Raw genomic sequence first — 21,519 nt, forward strand, 5'->3', positions numbered from 1 at the left:
CATTTTCAATTCATCATATGACATACATGACATACAGATAGACAGTATTGCTACATCTATACATTTATGACATACCAGATTTACAAATACAGTACTGTTTGTGATACAAAAATGGTCTAAAAAAGGTGGGGTGGGGGGGGGGGAACTGTACATTGGAGGTGATTGGGTGGGTGTGATGGGTAGGCGGGGTGGGGTAACTGTACATTGGATTATTCATGAAACCTTACTTGGACCCAAGAAGAGGGTCTTGTGTATTCTTGGGTTAGGACATTTACTGAGGGGGTTGGGTTAGGTTAGGAGATTTACAGGGGCCAGTTTCGAATTGCAGTCTCCCGTAGGTGCTCTTTGAGAGTGGTTTTGAAAGTGGGTAGTGATTGACATTCCTTTACAGCTGTGGGTAGGGCCTTTCCACATTGATGTGGCATAATCGCAAAACATGTTTTGTCCCTTGTTTGAGCCGAATCTGGGTTTCACATGATTTGTGGAGCTCCCTCTGGTGTTGTGGTCGTGGTATTCACTGACCTTTGGGAAGTAATTTGACATGTACATGGGTACCTTAGTCGTGTAGTGTATCTTGTAGACCAGGCCCATTGCAAGTTGCTGTACTCTGTCGTCTACTCTAAGCCATCCTAGGTTGTCAAAGTGGGCAGGGGTGAGGTGGGTTCTAGGATGTTTGTGATGTTTGTGATGTTTGTAATTTTGTTTTTAGCGCCTTTGAGGTGCTTTGGTACCATGAGGTGCAAGCATAGTCGTAGTACCCTTGAATGAGTGCTCCTGCCAGAGTCTTCAGGGTATTCTTGTTTACCAGAGAGGAGAATCGGTACAAGAATCTAGTTTGTTGGTTGACTTTTTTTATTACATTGGATGCCATTTTGTCACAGGAAAGATTTGCCTCTAGGATGGAACCTAGGTATGTAATTTCATCTTTCCTTGTGACAATATTGTCACCCACTGTAACTGAGAAGCCGTCGGTCTTGCTGAGTTTGTTATTTGAACCGAAGAGAATGGACTCTGTTTTACCCAGGTGTAATGATAGTTTGTTATCAGCGAGCCAGGTGCAGATTTTGCCTAGTTCTGAGCTGAGGGTTTTTTCAACCTGTAACTTGTTCTTGTCAGAGACCAGCAGGGCTGAATTGTCCGCGAACAGGAACAAGTTGCAGTCACAAGCTGATGACATGTCATTTGCATAAATTAGGAACAGTAGCGGACCTAGTATGCTTCCTTGTCGAACACCACAGCTCACTGGGAGCGGGGGGGATAGGCTACCTTTTACCTCCACCATCTGTTCTCTCCCCTCCAGGTAGGATTGCATCCAGCTCACTGATAGTCTATCAAAACCAATTGCTTTTAGCTTGTCAATCAGAATGGAGTGATTGACAGTGTCGAAGGTCTTTTGTAGGTCCACCATGACCATGCCGCAGTATTTGCCTGCGTCCACCTCTTGTTTGATGTGGTCGTTCAAATAGAGAAGGCATGTGTCAGTGGAGTGGGATGTTCTGAAGCCAGATTGGAATTCGTAGATTTGATTTTTTTCCGCAAGGTACTTTTCGACCTGTTCATATACTATTTTTGACATGACTTTTGAGATGGCGGTAAGAATAGAGCTTGAGAACAAGACGCTTAAAATAAAGGTAGACTATAATCAAGGACAATGGCAAGGAGGAAGTAAGTATTTATTTGGATCTGAATACAGATGTTGGCATCACCTTGTATCAGCTGTAACCCCAGAGGTTCCTGTCGGTCAATGGTGGCTTCCTGGTGAGATAAGATCAGATATGGCCACTGTTACGACCAGAGGGGAAAGTAGAACCCAATATGCGGAAATACCGGAGAGCACCTCCGAGCCTGCAGAATGACTGGTGAATGGAGGAAACGTAAACAACAGTTTGCTCTTCTCAGATACTGTGATAATTTATTAGCGAATCACTAGAGCAGGGGTCGCCAATTAGGTTTTGCCGCGGGCCAGATTTTCCCCAAGCCGTTGCTTGGCGGGCCAGGATCAAAAACAATGGCTAATTTAATATACTGATATTGAAAAAAGACAAACGTTTTTCTCTGGTCTGCATCCCCCCAACAACCGTGTGCACTGCGCCGCACTGCACTGCACCCACTCTGCAATCCGCCAAACAAAGTTCTCACTCATCCATTCATTCATGAACAGCTCTCAGCTGTTGCAGATCAGCTTAACAATTGTGTGTATTGCGCCGTACTGTATTGTACCCATTCTGCAATCTGTTAAATAAAGTTTTCATTCATTCATTCATGAACAGCAGATCAGCTGTTGCAGATCACCGCGGCGGGTGATGAACAGATCAGAAGACAGAATGCATGAAAACACGACTCACCATACCTTGTTTGTTGTTCAGTCCTCCAAAATCCCTGCTAATGTTTGAAACATGTCACATATCCACTCGCCGCCCTCCAATTCCAGATTGGCGTTGAATGCAGCTACTTTATCTGCCAACTTGAACACAGTTGTAATAACAACCATTTCCTCATTGTTGTTGTCGCCACATATTATGCAGAGAGGACGTCGGCTCGGCACGCAAGAATCACCGACCTGTTGCAATAAACCCGTATTTTAAGTATGGCTCCTGTTTATTAAAAGAAGCGTTATATTTCCCTGTTGCATTTCCCTATCCAAAGATGTTTGTTTTGTTTTTTAACACATTTTGTTACTCGCTCCATCTCGAACGCGGAAGTGAAAGTTCGTTAGGGACTATTCCATTGGTTCTCCCAGTCCACGTGACCATTTCTAGCATTTCAATTGGCTATAGTGCTATTGATGACTACCGGTAGATAGATACAGCTTCACAATAAAAGACACCCTGGTGTCCCGAGTGAATATTTCCTGCGCGTAAAATAAATATCATATTCTCAAAATAATCTGACGGGCCAGAAATTATTGCTGGCGGGCCAATGTCGGCCCGCGGGCCGCCTATTGCCGATCCCTGCACTAGAGCCATGAATATAGTACAGGAACAACCAAAACAAACAGCACAGCAGCGCTGGCACTAAATACAAAACGAACTGGTAACACGAGAAAACAAAGATGCACAAAACGGAATACTACACTAAACTAAATACAAAACAAATTGGTAACATGAGAAAACAAAGATGCACAAACAAACACTACACTTACTAGAACCACCAAGGGAGAGCAACGACGAGGGAAGGAAACAGGTAACAGGAGGAAATGACGCCACGACAAGGAGAGAGAGAAACACACATATATACCCACACTAATTAACATTGGCAACACCTGGCCAGGCCAGTCTAACAGCAAAACAATTAACACCAACTAAACACAAAAGCAATAACACAACAACAACCAAAGCAATCTCACAACAACAACAACCAGAGAGGAGGATGACATTTAAACAAAGGAAGGAAAAGCCCAGGATAACAAACAAGTGGAAATTAACTCAATTACATTTAACCTGACAGCTTCCTGGTAGGATATTATGGTCAGTCAGTCTGACAGCTTCCTGGTAGGTTATGGTCAGTCAGTCTGACAGCTTCCTGGTAGGTTATGGTCAGTCAGTCTGACAGCTTCCTGGTAGGATATGGTCAGTCAGTCTGACAGCTTCCTGGTAGGATATGGTCAGTCTGACAGCTTCCTGGTAGGTTATGGTCAGTCAGTCTGACAGCTTCCTGGTAGGATATGGTCAGTCTGACAGCTTCCTGGTAGGATATGGTCAGTCTGACAGCTTCCTGGTAGGATATTATGGTCAGTCAGTCAGACAGCTTCCTGGTAGGTTATGGTCAGTCGGTCTGACAGCTTCCTGGTAGGATATGGTCAGTCAGTCTGACAGGTTCCTGGTAGGATATATGGTCAGTCTGACAGGTTCCTGGTAGGATATGGTCAGTCTGACAGGTTCCTGGTAGGATATATGGTCAGTCTGACAGGTTCCTGGTAGGATATGGTCAGTCTGACAGCTTCCTGGTAGGATATGGTCAGTCTGACAGGTTCCTGGTAGCCTGTACGTTAATGCCAAGCAAGCAGTGCAAAAATGCTTCCGCATTCGTCACCGCACGCTAGTGCGGTAAAGCGCCCTTCTTTTCAGACAAATGCTACCGTGCGTGCACCGGCGGCGGCGTGCTCGCTCAGGTGCGTGCGTGCGCCGGCGTGCTCGCGCGAGGTGCCCGCGCATGCGACACGAGCGGAGCTCAATATATATAAGTCACCGCCCCTAAATTCAGTATCTAGCAATAGCTCAATTGGCAAGGACACATGGCTGTGGATCCTATGGCTTGTTTGCTGGCGAGTTCGAATCCCATCGAAAATATTTTTTAACGTGATTTTTTTTTAACGTGTATTCTTTCGCCGATTAAGGTTAGGCATTGTTTCGGAGTTGGTTAAGGTTAGAACGGTTAAGTTTAGGCGCTGTTAAGGAGCTGGTTAAGGTTAGAGTTTGTCAAAGAGAATGGCAATATAATTTCTATGGTTAAGGTTAGGCATGGTTTCGGAGTTGGTTAAGGTTAGAACGGTTAAGTTTAGGCGTTGTTAAGGAGCTGGTTAAGGTTAGAGTTTGTCAAAGAGAATGGCAATAGACAGCCTATTTCCGCGCGACCTGGGCGCTGGGCGGCGGAAAATGAAAGGCGCATTACTGCATGCCACTACGGTAAGTTTTTGCACTGCTTGCTTGGCATAAAGCTACACGCTTCCTGGTAGGATATGGTCAGTCTGACAGCTTCCTGGTAGGATATTATGGTCAGTCAGTCTGACAGCTTCCTGGTAGGATATTATGGTCAGTCGGTCTGACAGCTTATGACATTAATCCTTCTCTAGCCAGAGCCATGGGGGGCATTTAGCAGCATGTCTGCTGGCCAGCAGATCTTGTGGTAAAAAGATATAATTAGTATTAGATTAGTATATATTAGAGAATATATTATTTACATATATATTTGAGTGTGGTTTCACATATTTGATCTACTGGAAATGTGTGTGTAATTTATCAACACAGTCTCAACAGATAAATCTGCAGTGCACCCCCCGTCCCCTCCCCCCAGCCAAGTATTCAAAATGTTTTCAACTACAGATTTGCCAGACTGGATTCCCCTCCCCCATCTCCCCCCACTTGGCTACAATTAGAATGACCCAAGACGTCCTCAAAACATCTAAAGACAGCTTACCGCCATCAATGGTTGGAACTTGAAAACAATATGTAGTATGGCAGATCCACATTTGGACGGTAGCATCACAGTCAGAACCTATTAAGGGAGCTGTACAACAGTAGAATTTGAAGGCATGGCATCACTCTTGTTAACAAAAAATATATAAAATACATCCCCATGGTTGCATAGTTCCAGAAAATCTCCATCTCCAGAATATGTCATCTCCCAACATGTTGCTATAACTGCTATATCTTCTTTTGGGCAAGATTATTGCATTAAAAAATTATATTCATATTCTATGATAGAGTTTTTATAATGGCATGACAATTCATGCATTCTAAACCACAAAGTACCACAAAGTGTCTGTGTGCTGTGTGCTCTGTGATGGAACATCGTTAACTAACTAAAATTGTACATCCTGCATCTTTACATAGATGTAGAATACACTGTAGCACTTTGATGAACATTGTTACTCAGCTGATAGAGTTGTACCCTTCCTGCTGTCTTGTTTTACAAAACTTGTAAGTCGCTTTGGATAAAAGTGTCAGCTAAATGACTAAATGTAAATGTAAATGTAATACAGCTAAAGCTGCAGGAAAATGTCACTTTATCCTCCTGACCATCCCTCCATTAACACAAATCATTCAAACACATCCACTAACAGTAGAATACACCAACGTTCTACACTAGAATAATAATATTAATAGGATGGGTCACAGTACCAATGTTCTAAACTAGAATAAAAATAAGAGGATGGGTCACAGCCACGACATTCTAAACTAGAATAAAAATAAGAGGATGGGTCACAGCCTCGACGTTCTAAACTAGAATAATAATAAGAGGATGGGTCACAGCCACAACGTTCTAAACTAGAATAATAATAAGAGGATGGGTCACAGCCCCGACGTTCTAAACTAGAATAATAATAAGAGGATGGCTGACAGCCACGACATTCTAAACTAGAATAAAAATAAGAGGATGGGTCACAGCCTCGATGTTCTAAACTAGAATAATAATAATAAGAGGATGGGTCACAGCCCTGATGTTCTAAACTAGAATAATAATAAGAGGATGGGCATTGGGTCACAGTACCAATGTTCTAAACTAGAATAAAAATAAGAGGATGGGTCACAGCCGCAAACATCAGCACTGGGAGACAATGCTACTTCTCTCAATGATAATGGAGGAAGCCATTTTCAAACAGTCATATAATGTCACCCATCCTCATCTTTTAATTTGAGGGGAAATCAACTATTTGACTACTTGTTGTATCCCCATGGGTCCTGGCTGCCAGTCACTCCACGGCCAGTCACTCCACGGCCAGCCACCCCTGCTGCCACTAATCCTGCTCTGGCTGAGGTCAGGCTGTGTCGGGACACTCAGCCGAGGTCAGGAGGCTATGGCTGCCTGCCCTGCACTCTCTCCTGAGCAGACAGCCAGGGTTGTAGTGCTATTTCTGGAAGTGTTAGGAAGCGGTTACAGGTAGGCTCAAGTGTGCAACACGGGAGACAGAGGAAAGTTCAACCCTGAAAGGCATTTAATAATATGTTGCAAAACGTTAACACACTCCAGTGCGGTGTGTGTGTGTGTGTGTGTGTGTGTGTGTGTGTGTGTGTGTGTGTGTGTGTGTGTGTGTGTGTGTGTGTGTGTGTGTGTGTGTGTGTGTGTGTGTGTGTGTGTGTGTGTGTGTGTGTGTGTGTGTGTGTGTGTGTGTGTGTGTGTGTGTGTGTGTGTGTGTGTGTGTGTGTGTGTGTGTGTGTGTGTGTGTGTGTGTGTGTGTGTGTGTGTGTGTGTGTGTGTGTGTGTGTGTGTGTGTGTGTGTGTGTGTGTGTGTGTGTGTGTGTGTGTGTGTGTGTGTGTGTGTGTGTGTGTGTGTGTGTGTGTGTGTGTGTGTGTGTGTGTGTGTGTGTGTGTGTGTGTGTGTGTGTGTGTGTGTGTGTGTGTGTGTGTGTGTGTGTGTGTGTGTGTGTGTGTGTGTGTGTGTGTGTGTGTGTGTGTGTGTGTGTGTGTGTGTGTGTGTGTGTGTGTGTGTGTGTGTGTGTGTGTGTGTGTGTGTGTGTGTGTGTGTGTGTGTGTGTGTGTGTGTGTGTGTGTGTGTGTGTGTGTGTGTGTGTGTGTGTGTGTGTGTGTGTGTGTGTGTGTGTGTGTGTGTGTGTGTGTGTGTGTGTGTGTGTGTGTGTGTGTGTGTGTGTGTGTGTGTGTGTGTGTGTGTGTGTGTGTGTGTGTGTGTGTGTGTGTGTGTGTGTGTGTGTGTGTGTGTGTGTGTGTGTGTGTGTGTGTGTGTGTGTGTGTGTGTGTGTGTGTGTGTGTGTGTGTGTGTGTGTGTGTGTGTGTGTGTGTGTGTGTGTGTGTGTGTGTGTGTGTGTGTGTGTGTGTGTGTGTGTGTGTGTGTGTGTGTGTGTGTGTGTGTGTGTGTGTGTGTGTGTGTGTGTGTGTGTGTGTGTGTGTGTGTGTGTGTGTGTGTGTGTGTGTGTGTGTGTGTGTGTGTGTGTGTGTGTGTGTGTGTGTGTGTGTGTGTGTGTGTGTGTGTGTGTGTGTGTGTGTGTGTGTGTGTGTGTGTGTGTGTGTGTGTGTGTGTGTGTGTGTGTGTGTGTGTGTGTGTGTGTGTGTGTGTGTGTGTGTGTGTGTGTGTGTGTGTGTGTGTGTGTGTGTGTGTGTGTGTGTGTGTGTGTGTGTGTGTGTGTGTGTGTGTGTGTGTGTGTGTGTGTGTGTGTGTGTGTGTGTGTGTGTGTGTGTGTGTGTGTGTGTGTGTGTGTGTGTGTGTGTGTGTGTGTGTGTGTCTTGAGCCTGGCGGGTGGGTATCCGTGACCGGGGGGGAAGCAGGGGGGTGAAGCTGTGAGGATAACGGAGAGAGAGACAGGGTAAGTATTCAAGGGAAAAACGAGGGGAACACAAGACAAAAACACAGGGAAAACATGAGACGTCAAAAAATCATGAAACGGGTGGAGACACGAAAAAACACAACGGGAGTAAGGGTAACATGATGAAAAAAAAAGAATATGCAATAGAGCTAATCTCAAGATACTTGCCAGGCTGTCAATAAACGAAGATCTGACGCTGATGCATGGAGATCCTGGTCTTCTTGTAGGCGGTTTCTTGTAGGCGGTGTGTTGATTAGACTGCAGGTGCGGACTCTCGATCCATCAGCGTGATGATTATCACTATCAGCTGTGCCTTTTGCACAGAGCAGGGAGTGAATCGGACAGACACAGGGTTAGCGACAGACACGGGGGGTGTGAGGGAGACAGAGAGGCTTGTGCAGGTGAAACCGTAACCGTAAGTGTGGGAGCGCACTTAACAACAAGGAATTCATTACACAAATTAAAGAAGCTCTCACAGTATTCCTACAAGATAATGCTAACTCGGTGCAAGATCCCAGAATATTATGGATGTCGGTAAAGAATATGATCAAGGATTTCTCGGATAGATTTACCTCCATATTGCGCAAAAATCAAAACACAAAACTGTCTGAAATGGAAACGCTTTACTCAACGCTTTTTAATTCTTTAAAATACAACAACTCTACTAGACTAGATAACCAAGTTAACATTCTAAAGACAGAGATCAAAGCAATGTACAGACAAAAATCGGAATTGCAAATACGCAGCACTAGACAACAGCAGTACTTCCAAGGTTCTAAACCTAGTCACCTATTAGCCATGCGACTAAGAATTAATGCAAAATTTGCAGATATAACTGCCATTAGGAAACAACAAGCTCTAGTAACAGAACCCAAAATAATAAACGATACATTCAAAGAATTCTACTCCGACTTATATAACTCAGAAACGACCTTTGATCAAGACAAATTAGACACATATCTTAATCAAATTACTCTCCCTAAACTTACGGATGAAGACGCTAAACAGTTAGAAGTACCGATCACATTAGAAGAACTCAAGAAGGCCATATCCGGAATGAAAAACGGCAAAGCTCCGGGAATTGACGGTATCCCATCAGAAATGTACATTTCTTGCTGGGACATATTTGGACCCTTATTACTAAATATGATCTTATACTCAGTCAAAGAGGGAAGCTTCATTGAACACCAAAATACCGCACTCATTTCAGTTCTTCACAAAAAAGACAAAGACCCCACTGAGTGCGGTAGTTACCGTCCTTTAAGCCTCCTCGGAACCGATGTCAAACTGTACTCTAAGATATTAGCCATCAGATTGCAAAAGCATATGACGTCTTTAGTTCATCCGGACCAAACAGGCTTCATAAAAGGTCGCCTGATCAATGATAACATAAGGCGAATACTGCACGTACTAGATACAGACAAAGAGGACATCACACCTAAGGCGATACTATCCCTGGATGCTATGAAAGCATTTGACAGGTTGGAATGGTCGTTTCTATGGGCAGTATTGGAAAGGATGGGGTTAGGAAAAGGTTTCATTGATATGATTAAAGTACTATACAAGGACCCATCGGCCAGGATTACAACAGGCACATTCATCTCCGATATCTTTCCGGTATCACGCTCAGCCAGACAAGGTTGCCCTCTTAGTCCCGAACTATTCGATCTATCATTAGAACCTTTAGCACAATTTATAAGACAATCCCAACACATAGAACCAATAGTAATCAAGGGCACACATCATAAAATTAGTTTATATGCGGACGACGTAATATTGTTCATGCAAAACCCCAACAACACATTGCCGCTTATACTCAAGTTGATAGAGAACTTTGGTGATTTATCGGGATTTAAAATAAATTGGCCTAAGTCGGCTTTTCTTCCTCTTAACACCAGTGCAAAAAAAGAGACAACCCTCCCAGGTGCGATACCCATGGTCAAACATTTCAGATGCTTGGGTGTGGAAATATTCCCACCATAAGACAAACGGTGAAGCACAATTACACAAAAATACAGAACAAAATCAAAGACGACCTGGACAGGTGGGCAAAACTTAAAAACTCAGTACAGGCAAGGGTATCAATAGTTAAGATGGATGTATTACCAAGAATCAATTTCTTCAGCTCAATGCTTCCGTTACCTCCTCCAGAGGGCTACTGGAAAAGATTACAAACCTCCACATACAAATTTATTTGGAATAACAAACCACCTCGCATAAAAAGATCCACCGCACAGAGAAATAAAGCAGACGCTGGCATGGCAGTCCCAGATTTTTTACAATATTTTAATGCCTTCACATTAAGACCATTGAAGAAGATATGGTTTGACCCCGAGGCTTTGGTATCTTGGAGAAAATTAGAAGAAAACATAGTAGCCCCACAGAGATTGAAAGACATAGCATACACTAAACTTTCAATCAAGCATTGTGAGCGAGAATTTGGCCCAATAATTACCCATGCAATCAGGACATGGCGGGAAACACAAAGGAAATTTCCTAACCCTCAAGTATGGCATAATCACACTCCCATATTCAATAACAATGCTCTCTTAATGGGAAAACGACCTATAAGATTCCCTATATGGGAAGAGAGAGGCATACACTCATTAGGGGATATTTTTAATAACAAGGGCCTCTGTAGTTATGTCGAAATATGCATAAAGTTTAACCTCACCGAGTCCACATGGCTTTTTTACATACAGTTACGACTTTGTATGAGATCTCACGGTGTTCCATTACACATACCAATTGAACACCACAGATACCACAAATTTTTCTATGAAAGAGATACATTGGGAGGTTTTGTATCAGGTTTTTATTATCAATTACTAACGTCCTCGTATGAAACCCTTCAACTAGACAATGTCTGGAGGAGGGATATACCAGACCTGGAAAATGACTTTGATTGGCAAGGAGCCTGGGCAAATGTCCGACTTACATCAAGGAACCCGGATCATCAACAAATCAATCTGAACTATATTCACAGGACATACTTGACTCCTATAAGGCTGTGCAAAATGGGGCTTATACAAGACTCCAAATGCTCCCAATGTACAAATGGGGACGAAGGAACATTTATGCACATGTATTGGGACTGCCCACCAGTTAAGGCATTCTGGAAAGATGTGTCCCAACAATTATCAATACTCGTATTTTGGAATATACCTGTACACCCCGCGGTATTGCTATTGAATGATGTTTTTGAGTTTGCAGTGAATCCACAACTAAAAAGATTGGTTTTATCGGGTATCACAGTAGCTAAAAAACTGATCGCATCACGTTGGTTTCAACCGGAAAAAATGTGCCGGAAAGTGTGGTTTCTTACATATCTCGATGTGATATATCAAGAAATATCTACAGCAAGAATTCTGGGGCTCAAGGAATCCAAAATGTCAATGTGGTTAGAAGTGGTGGAGAGAATAAAAGCTAGCCTATAATGGTGGTGTCTGGTTAGGAGTGAGGGATAATGGAGGTACTATCCAAGAGGGGGTCCGGGAGGGGGGGGGTTTGAGCTGGAGCATATGTGTGTAGGGTTTTAGAAAATAGGTATTAGGGGTATATTATATACTAACATTTATATAATTGTAACTTCGCTGGATATACACTGTATACGGTTAAAATGTTATTATTGACTATTTTTGTTTTATCCTGTTTCTGTACTTGCATATATTTTAACCACCTTTACTGAAAGTTTCATTATACATTGTGTGTTGAGTACTGACTTTTAATAAGTTTTGTTTTGCAATAATAAAAAAAATTTAAAAAAAAAAAAAAGTGTGGGAGCGCACCTACTGTTTGACAATGTGTATACACTGTAGGGCTGTCCCCGACTAAGGATTTGGATGGTCGACTATGATTGGCCAAAATTTGCCGTTAGTCGACTATTGGTCGACTAAAAAAAATAATATATATATTTTTAATAAAAAAAATTAAAAGAAAATTAAAAAAAATTATCATTCCATTTGGGCTGTGGGGGTGCTTAATGTCTGAAGGAGTCGACTGAAGGCTTCTTGTCCTCTGCAAAAGCATGCAATTGGTCCACTGATGGATACATCTTGATATTTGTCTAGTCTAGTGTGTTCATTAGATGGGTGAAATCCTCTTTCAGTGCCTCTGTGCCTGTTTTCGTAGGCAGTTAGCCTCTGGTATGCGTGCCACTTTTGGAAAAAAAGATTTTTTTTATAAATATATATTTTTTATATATATTCGATTAAGAGGTTGGCCAGTCGACTACGGCTCCTTTCGACCGATTAGTCAACTAATCGACTAATAGGGTCAGCCCTAATACACTGCCTACATTTGGTTTATCATTTAAAAATACAAAGAACCCCCCCCCCCCCTTCCCCCATCTCACCTACATCCCTGCTGACAACAAGAATATACAGACAACATGTTATTATTTCTATCTGGCTTGGGAATCTGATATGGCCATATGACTGTGGAGGATCACTCTAATGGACTGTGTGTTGACAGGCAGATGTTTGTTTAGGTTGGGATCTCAGCATTCCATTTTGGAGTCTTGGGGTCGCGATTCAATTTAAAATGGATTCTCGGTTCATCATGATTATCTAGAGTCTAGATTGCTGTTAACCTTTATCTTACAAACTAAAGCTTGCATATTGCGAAAGTCTTTCGGCTTGGCCAATCTTGGTAATCTGTTGGATTTTGAAAACAAGCTAATGATTTATAGTTCTAAAGTCATGAGCAAGTTGAACCCATATCACAAGACTGAAATATGAAAAATAATAGATTTGCTATTTGTAAATATCTTTTTTTTTTCGATCTCGATTCTCGATTCCCCCCACCTATAATTCTGACACTGACAAGTTTGTTTTAGACTCACATTGTTGTCTATGTGAGTATATTCTCTGGGACAGTCCTTCGTGCCAGCGGCCATTAGGCTCCACAACTGTGGGCATGGACTTCTGCCAGCAGCTGGAGAACTAACAGCTGCAGAACTCCAGAACTAACTACTATGTCTCACCCTTAACCATTAAGTGTGTCTGACTCTTAACCACCAAAACCTGCATGGACTATAACATATTATTATAACCTTGTGTATACTGTTTACTTTTACTCATAGTATATATTCAGATTCTATTTTATATTGCCGATATTTATTGTAACATAGCCTACTGTATATGACTGGCATACAGACCCTCATTTGTGCCTTTATACTGTTTAAATTTCTCATATCTTATATTCAGATTTTATTTTATTGCCTATAATTATGTCTTTCTTCAATTACTTTGCCCATACCTGTACCTCCCCTCTGTATCATGTCTTGTCTGGTCTGGTCTGGTCTGGTCTGGTCTGGTCTGGTCTGGTCTGGTCTGGTCTGGTCTGGTCTTGTCCTGTCCTGTCCTGTCCGCGCCTATTCGAAGCCTAACCGGTTCATGCTTCCGCGTTCGCGTTTTTTGCGAATCTGATTGGCCACTGCTGTTTCTGGTGCGATCTGATTGGCCACTGACGTTTCTGGTCATGTGACATGTGCGCCCAATCGCGTGACGCGCCCATTTCCGCCTCGACCAGCAGCAAACTACCTAACGCCTAGTTTATCACTGGTTAAGCTCAGGCGACTCTTTCGAAGTTGGTTAAGGTTAGAGTTTGGAATCAGGGCTGGTGTTCTATCGCCCTGCTCTAAGACAAACTCTAACCTTAACCAACTTCGAAAGAGTGCCTAAGCTTAACCGGCGAAAGAACTTGCCGTCACACGATTGGTGCGACCAGAAACATCAGTGGCCAATCAGAGCGCAAAACGCGAACGCGGAAGCATGAACGGGTTAGGCTTCGAATAGACGCGTCCTGTCCTGTCCTGTCCTGTCCTGTCCTGTCCTGTCCTGTCCTGTCCTGTCCTGTCCTGTCCTGTCCTGTCCTGTCTTGTCTTGTCTTGTCAGCATCTTTGATTACATAACTGAGACACACATTACATGACTGAGACACACATTACATGGCTGAGACACACATTACATGGCTGAGACACACATTACATTCAACACAAGTTATTTGAAAATCATCTTAATATTTTTTTGGGTAATAGACTTATTTGCCGTGTTCCCCAAGAGTCAGACAAGAAGGTTGGTATCAGGTTCATCACTGTGTGCCCAGAAGCCCCAGAGAGAATCTGATCTGAGACCAGATTGGCTCACAGGCGATAGTGAGGTGTATTGTCATGTAACCTGTGGAGTGATCCTGGATCAGCACTCCTACTCTGAAGTCTGATAAACATGGACCCTGTTGTGGGTTTTGTTTGAAGAATACACGCACTAAGCAAAGTTGCAGGAACCTGCTGGCTGTCACTGGTAACTCCTAAGCCAGAACCGAGAGAGAGAAACGAGCGTTCCCAGAATAAGTCAACCTTAACCTTTAGCTGCCTGACACATTTATTATGGGAATCTGTCTGCTTGCTGCCCATTCTCCAGTCTTTGGCTAAGTTTACAGTATTCTCATCTCTCTATATATCTCTCTCTCTGTGTATCACTCTCTCTCTCTTTCTCTATCTGTATATTTTCTCTCTCTCTCTCTCTCTCTCTCTCTCTCTCTCTCTCTCTCTCTCTCTCTCTCTCTCTCTCTCTCTCTCTCTCTCTCTCTTTCTGCCCCTCAATTTAGCTGCCCTGAATGAAAACAGAGAAGCCCCCCTACCTGGATCTACCACAAGAGCCTTAAGTGGATTGGAAGGGAGGGAGGGAGGAGGAGGGATTAGGAGCTAATCCAGGGCACGGACAATCCTGGAGGAGTCCCCTCTTTGTTTTCTTCTTCTTCTTCTCTTCCAAAAGAAAACAGACAAAACGGTTGCTCGGATTACAGCACTTTAATTTATTACTTAAAAAAAAGAAGAAGAAGATGAAAGAAAGAAAGAAACGCATCGGTCCTTTATTCTTATAGCCTATTTTTTTCACTGTCTCCTGAAGGTCTGGACCCCCTGTTGACAGCGGGGCGACGGACTCGTTAAGACAAAGGATAAAGGGGACCGGCGTGGAGGGAGAGGAGGAGGAGAGGAGTGGGAAGACACAGGACGTCCCGCGGGACGGTGTGGTGCCACATACTCGGATTAACCTCTTCAGCGGGTCGACGGCGCGTGCCAGCGGACCCCCTGCCCCCCGCGGCCCGCGGACCCCTGAGTGAGAGGTGTGAAGACCACCCACACTGGATGGAAACGCTTTAAGGTCGTCTCAGAGCTTTAGGACTTCTGTGAACAATTGCCAAACGGACTTGCTGCCAGTAAGTACTATGTAGTGAGTACTAGGTAGTGAGTTAAGTAGATTGGAGATATTCCCTTGTTGTTGTTGTACTGTAAATGAGTGGGGATAAGATGGGGAAGGAAAGAAGGTTACACACTGAAGTCAGATTCAAGATGTAAAGACACAGCTACCAAACCCAGTGGTTGTGGTGCAGGAGAGGTCTTTGCGGGTCCTCTTAGCCAGAGAGCCCTATTAGAGGCCAGAGGAGGCTTTGCCAGTGGGTCAACTATTCGGTCAGGCAAGAGTCAGGTCGAAAATTCAAGTTTCAAGTTTCTTTATTAGTTGATATTATTACCAGGGGTCTTGGGGTGGGTGCAAGTCAAATCGATGGGCCCCGTCTTTCAAAGATAAAGACTGTCTTTGTGTCATAATTATATTAGCTTTAACCCTTTCACTACCACACTGCAGGCGGTTAACCCCTTCACTACCACACGTCTGTAGTGTGGTAGTGAAAGGGTTAACCTTCTGTAGTGTGGCAGTGAACGGGTTAACCTTCTGTATTGTCGCAGTGAAAGGGTTAACCCTTTGGTGGCGTGGTAGTGAAAGGGTTAATCTTCTTTTTTTGTATCTACTTTTTCTCCTCCTATTTTTCTGTATTTTTCTCCCATCCCAATTTAGTCGTTATGCCAATTTGCCCCCCACTTGCCGGTCTAGGGAGCCCTGAAGTCTATCACATGCGTCCTCCGATACATGTGGAGACAGCCAGCAGCCTCTTTTCACCTGACAGCGAGGACTCTCACTGGGGAAGTGTAACGCATGGGAGGCTCACACTACCTCCCCCAGTTCCCTCCCTCGCTGTGCAAGCGCCCTGACCGACCTGTAGGAGTCGCTGTTTACAACGACCAGGACCCACCCCACCGGCTCTCCACCCGCTGACACTGCCAATTGTGTCAGTATGACGACCGACCAAGCCGGAGGTACCGCTGGCAGTTGGATTCGATCCCACTGTCTCTGCGGTGGTAGACAGGCGCTTAGTCCGCTGCGCTACCCGGCCGCCTAAGGGTTAACCTTCTGTAGTGTGGCAGTGAAAGGGTTAATCTGTATTGTCACAGTGAAAGGGTTAACCTTCTGTAGTGTGGCAGTGAACGGGTTAACCTTCTGTATTGTCGCAGTGAAAGGGTTAACCCTTTGGTAGTGTGGTAGTGAAAGGGTTCTGTTGGCCTGCAACCAACTGACAATCAGAGATTAGAAGCAGCACCGCGTGGCGCGGTGGTTACAGTAGCACTGCTGCCTCACAGCAAGAAGGTCCAGGGTTCGAACCCCAGCGGGAGGCCTCTCTGTGTGGAGTTTGCATGTAATACCTGTGTTTCTGTGGGTTACCTCCAACACCAAAATACCTGCATGTTAGGCAGGGACTATGGATTAGCTCTTTAGCTAACTCTACTAGCACATTTATATTGATGGTAAATGGCCTGGCCTGCATGTATATAGTGCTTTTATCCAACGCGCGTTACAATTTATGCCTCACATTCACCCCTTCACTCATACATTCACACACCGACAGTGGGGGCAACCATGCAAGGTGCCAACCTGCTCATCAGGAGTAATTAAGTGTCTTGTTCAGGGAATCAAATTGGGAACCTTCCAATTACCAGACGACGGCTCTACCTCCCAAGCCACTCTCTCCCATTGATGTGGAAACAGAAAATGTTGATTAATGTGCATTGTCCCTGGGTAAATAAATAAACAAATAAACATGCTGCCAGGGCTGTCTCTCTCTCTCTCCCTCTCTCTCTCTCTCTCTCTCTCTCTCTCTCTCTCTCTCTCTCTCTCTCTCTCTCTCTCTCTCTCTCTCTCTCTCTCTCTCTCTCTCTCTCTCTCTCTCTCTCTGTGTGTGTCTCTCTCTCTCTCTCTCTCTCTCTCTCTCTCTCTCTCTCTCTCTCTCTCTCTCTCTCTCTCTCTCTCTCTCTCTCTCTCTCTCTCTCTCTCTCTCTCTCTCTCAGCTTGGAATGATGGAATCATCCATGATAAATTAACTTTGACTTGAATGAATGCCCATTCTTTCTCTAGAACAATACAGATTGACAATCGTTTCATTATGCACTATACAACTAGGTTAATAAGTTATAATTAAGATATCAATTGTATAAGATTTATTTAGGATAACTAAAGACAGGACTTTACTAAAGGTTGACACTCACAGTAATTTCTTCCAGAACAAGCTTAAAATAGCAAAGGATATATGGTTGATCATTTGTCTGTCTATATCGTGTCTGTTTGTCTCTCTCTCTCTCTCTCTCTCTCTCTCTCTCTCTCTCTCTCTCTCTCTCTCTCTCTCGTGTTGTTCAGTCATGTAGAGTTCATTAGGGCAGGTCTAATTACATTAGGTCCCTTTCAGGCTGGGCCTGGTTTTTCCCGAGTCTGTTTTTGGGCAGGGCCTCCAAGATCTTTTCAGGACCACAAGCTATAGCCTCGAGTTCGTTCCAGAGGTAGGGTCCATCCTTTTGGACCCTGTGAAGATGCTCTATTGTGCAGTTTAAACGTGGCCCCGACCCGCAGCCTCGCCGGTAGTAAGCAGAGAAAACACGGGAGTATCTAGTGGAGACTGTAAGGTGACACAATCCAATTACACTTCCTTAACAGGGCTATTTATAACCTCCCATTCAGTGTGTCGGGTCGGCAGGTCAGACAGCCACAGCAACAGCGTCCAGTAGTCGTGCTTTCCCCGGCACAGCCACGAAGGAAACCCTCCCTGTCCGCCGTGCCAAACGGACTGGAATTTCCACTACTAGGCTTGGGGGAAAAGGGGGGAAGGGATAGCGGAAATATTTATTTTGGTTTTACGGGGGTGCTCATAAACCTCTGGTAGAGTGATTAGTGTCTGACGGTGGGATGTTAACTGTTTGTAAACAAGGGTTTGGCATACTAGAGGCTGGGGTAACCAGGTAATGCTGTTGTCCCCCACAAAAAGCAGTGTAAACAATATAACAAATCAATATAATTAACTCTGGACATGTGCATATGGGCAACAAGGTGCGAGATGAGGGTATGTATGCCCTCTCAGTTATATTTGCCCTACAATAAATAGTTACAATATATAATCTAATAATCCAATCATCTAAATCTAATATATAATCAAAAAATGCTAAATGCTAAAATGCTAAATGATAAATATATGATCTGATGAAGTATACAGTATTCCACCATATGTCCACCAGTGATGTCATCAGGGACATTGTTGTGTTAATTACAGCTCCATGAAATGATGTAGCTGAAAAAATAGCAATACCTTGTCTTATAGGGACTGCTATCATACAATTTCATTGAGCTGTAATTTACTAACTCACTAACATTAATCATGATTAGTCATGATCCAAAGACGCCTACAAATTAAACAGATTGACCACCTAAAATCTAATTACACAAAACATTGGAAAACTCAAATGGAATCACAAACCAAAACTGAATGCTATAAGCAACTAAACAGAGACATCAAACTGGCAAATTACATTGAACTCACAGCTTTAAAATAAAGAAAAACACTTTCTAAATATAGAGTGTGATCATAGATAAAAATATAAAGGGAGACACTCTAAATGTTGGAAGCTAAGAGAACAAAGCACATTTCCTGCTATCCTCCAAAATATCAGACCATTAGAACAGAATATTTGCCCAAATTGAATAATAAAGAATATAAATATCTAGGTATTGTGATTCAAAAACCATACCTCAAAGATCTGTAAACAAATCAAATTAAAATAAAGTTCACTCTGGCGAATTTTCAGCATCTCAGGAACCACATGTCCACAGAGGCATCAGCAAACATGTACATGTTTTCTCTCATACTATCCTACATAAACTACTGTCTACCCTGGTCTACTGCTAACATCACCACAATAACACTGGTTATTTCTCTATACAAACAAGCACTCAAAACGCTAGATAAAAAAACCAAGATCTTTCCATCATTGTGCAATTAAAAAAAATATATAGACTATTAAGTTGGGAAACCCTTGTTCTCTGTAAGAACTGCTGCCTAAAATCCGACATAACTCCACCACCACCTCCACTCTGCAATCAAGTCCATTTAGGCTCCTCTGTAACTGGTGCTACTGGAGGGGAAGCCAGAGGAGACTCTGAAATCCTGCTTAGAAAGAGCATATTTGGGCAATCAGTTTTCTCCTATAAAACAGCGCCTGAGTTGAATAAAAGCCCACAGAACATTAGAGAGTCCATTTCATTCAACGTCTTCAAGTTTAATCTTAGGAATTGGTTGATAGATAATCAAATATGGGAATACTGATGTGTATACTACTGTATGTGGGGATTGAACTGTATATTGCAAGGGTTAAATTATGTATGTTATTGCTAATGTGTTTGTACTTGTTTTTTAATCTTTTTTGTACTAGGTATAGCCCATTATTTCTGGCAGGGGGACTGCCAATGTAAACTAGCCTTTTGGGTACATTTACATTTATATTTGACCAGTGGTGCGTTCCTGAAATCAACTGGGATTGCACGCACCTAATGGCGCCACGTGCATGCGCGCTCCCGGCGCGTGCGTGCCCTCCCACGAATGCGCATAAATGTCCCCTCGCTTGAGCACAGACTACAGACAGTGCCTAATTGCCTCTACGAATGGAATGTAACACATGTCATTAGGCCTGCCGCGATAAGCAATAAATCGATTAATTGCCGCGATAATTAAAATTAATGCAATGATTTTGACGGGCGCGATTAATTGCTATTTGCGCGTTTGTTTTAATGAGGCGGAACCAGTGCCCATTGTCAGTCACTGTCCGTGTTGGGAGGCGGGCCGCTGGCTTTACTACAGAGCAGAGAGCACAGCACAGGAGCTCCGTGGGGCAACACCACATAGCTTAACTACATTTCTCAATAGTGTTGCTCCTTTTAACCAAGTAGCGTTATTTGTAGTGTAACGTTAGCGTTTTAACGTTAGTAGCTAACGTTAAAACTAACTTAAAGTTAGTTGTTCACCAACAATCTCAACATTTGTTTTATCATTAGCTCATGTCGATCTACTAGTAGCATCAGCAAGCTAACGTTAGCTGGCCCCAGTCCACTAGCAGCATGTCGATCTACCAGCAGCATCAGCAAGCTAACGTTAGCTGGCCCCAGTCCACTAGCAGCATGTCGATCTACCAGCAGCATCAGCAAGCTAACGTTAGCTGGCCCCAGCCCATTAGCAGCATGTCGAAGTAGTAGTAGCATCAGCAAGCTAACGTTAGCTGGCCCCAGTCCACCAGCAGCATCAGCAAGCTAGGATAATAACAACAATACTTCCGGTCCGGTCGGTGGGCTTCAAAATAAAAGTCTAAAACACCGGAAAAGACGGAGCGGTGGGCTTCAAAATAAAAGTTTTGGGAAATAAATTTCTCAAAAAAATATTCTCTAACCGGTCGCAATAATATCGCTTATCGCGATATTTTCGGGGGCAATTAATCGCCCAGCAAAATTTGTTATCGTGGCAGGCCTACATGTCATTCACAACAAGTTAGGTGTGAATGTATCTGAGAACGTATTTAACACACCTGACGACCGGCGCTATTGATATGCAAATAGCGAGTACTTATCTGGGCTTGCACGTAGTGCACCCCCGTCCCATGAAGAACGCATGCCTGTATTTGACCGGTACCGAAATGACATCTGGTCATAAATCAATATTTTTTAGACTGTTGTATAAAAGTTGCGATTTTAATTTCAAACGTATTCAAGTATTAACATCATAAACATGTCACAACAGCATGTAGAATGTATATTATCATCAATACGTTAGTTTAGCAATAGGTTAAAAGTGTCATTAGATAGATTTAACTTTTCGATTTGGTCAAGTCTATTCCGAGAGGGCGACCATTTTGGAAATTTTTAACCATGGGAATTGTAGTTTTTTTGCTCCCATTTTGTAATAGACATCGCTAGCTGTCGATCAGCGTTGGCATTTTTCAAAACTACACTTCCTGTACATTTCTATGGGGTTCAAGGTTCAATGTTCTGTATGGATTATTTCAATAACTGTTCATATTCGGGATAATTCTACCACAAAAGGTAACGTTTTTGACAAATATTGAAACGCAGTTAGTTTCTCCTCCCTATTGTTAGCATGTAGCAACAATTAGATCTGAAATTAGTTTCAAAATGGTTGCACTGTGGTGAAAATAAAAAAAGTACAGTAGATTACAGTAGATTTCATTATCTGTTCTTATGCACGCCTGGTGATACTAAATCCAAATTGAACTCAGGCATTAGAAAGATAATATATGTATATATATATATATATATATAAATGTGCGAATTGGCTATAATACAGTAATTTATAAGCCTCCTATTCTATAATAATA

At 43.2% G+C, this 21,519-nt stretch overlaps 1 protein-coding gene across 5 annotated transcripts in view; it reads left to right on the forward strand.

The window, feature by feature from the left end:
- cdc42ep1b (CDC42 effector protein (Rho GTPase binding) 1b) overlaps nucleotides 1–21,519 on the forward strand; it is a 102,529-nt gene that overhangs the window by 30,112 nt on the left and 50,898 nt on the right. For 4 of the 5 annotated variants that reach the window (XM_084329357.1, XM_084329358.1, XM_084329359.1 and 1 more), the window contains one exon: nucleotides 14,891–15,200. The exons of the other annotated variant lie outside the window; for it this stretch is intronic. The gene's annotated coding sequence lies outside the window, so the exon portion shown is untranslated. The remainder of the gene's footprint in view (nucleotides 1–14,890; nucleotides 15,201–21,519) is intronic. 5 annotated transcript variants of the gene reach the window in all.

This window comes from Notolepis coatsorum (assembly GCF_963971535.1).
Source record: "Notolepis coatsorum genome assembly, chromosome: 14".
NCBI lineage: Eukaryota > Metazoa > Chordata > Actinopteri > Aulopiformes > Paralepididae > Notolepis > Notolepis coatsorum.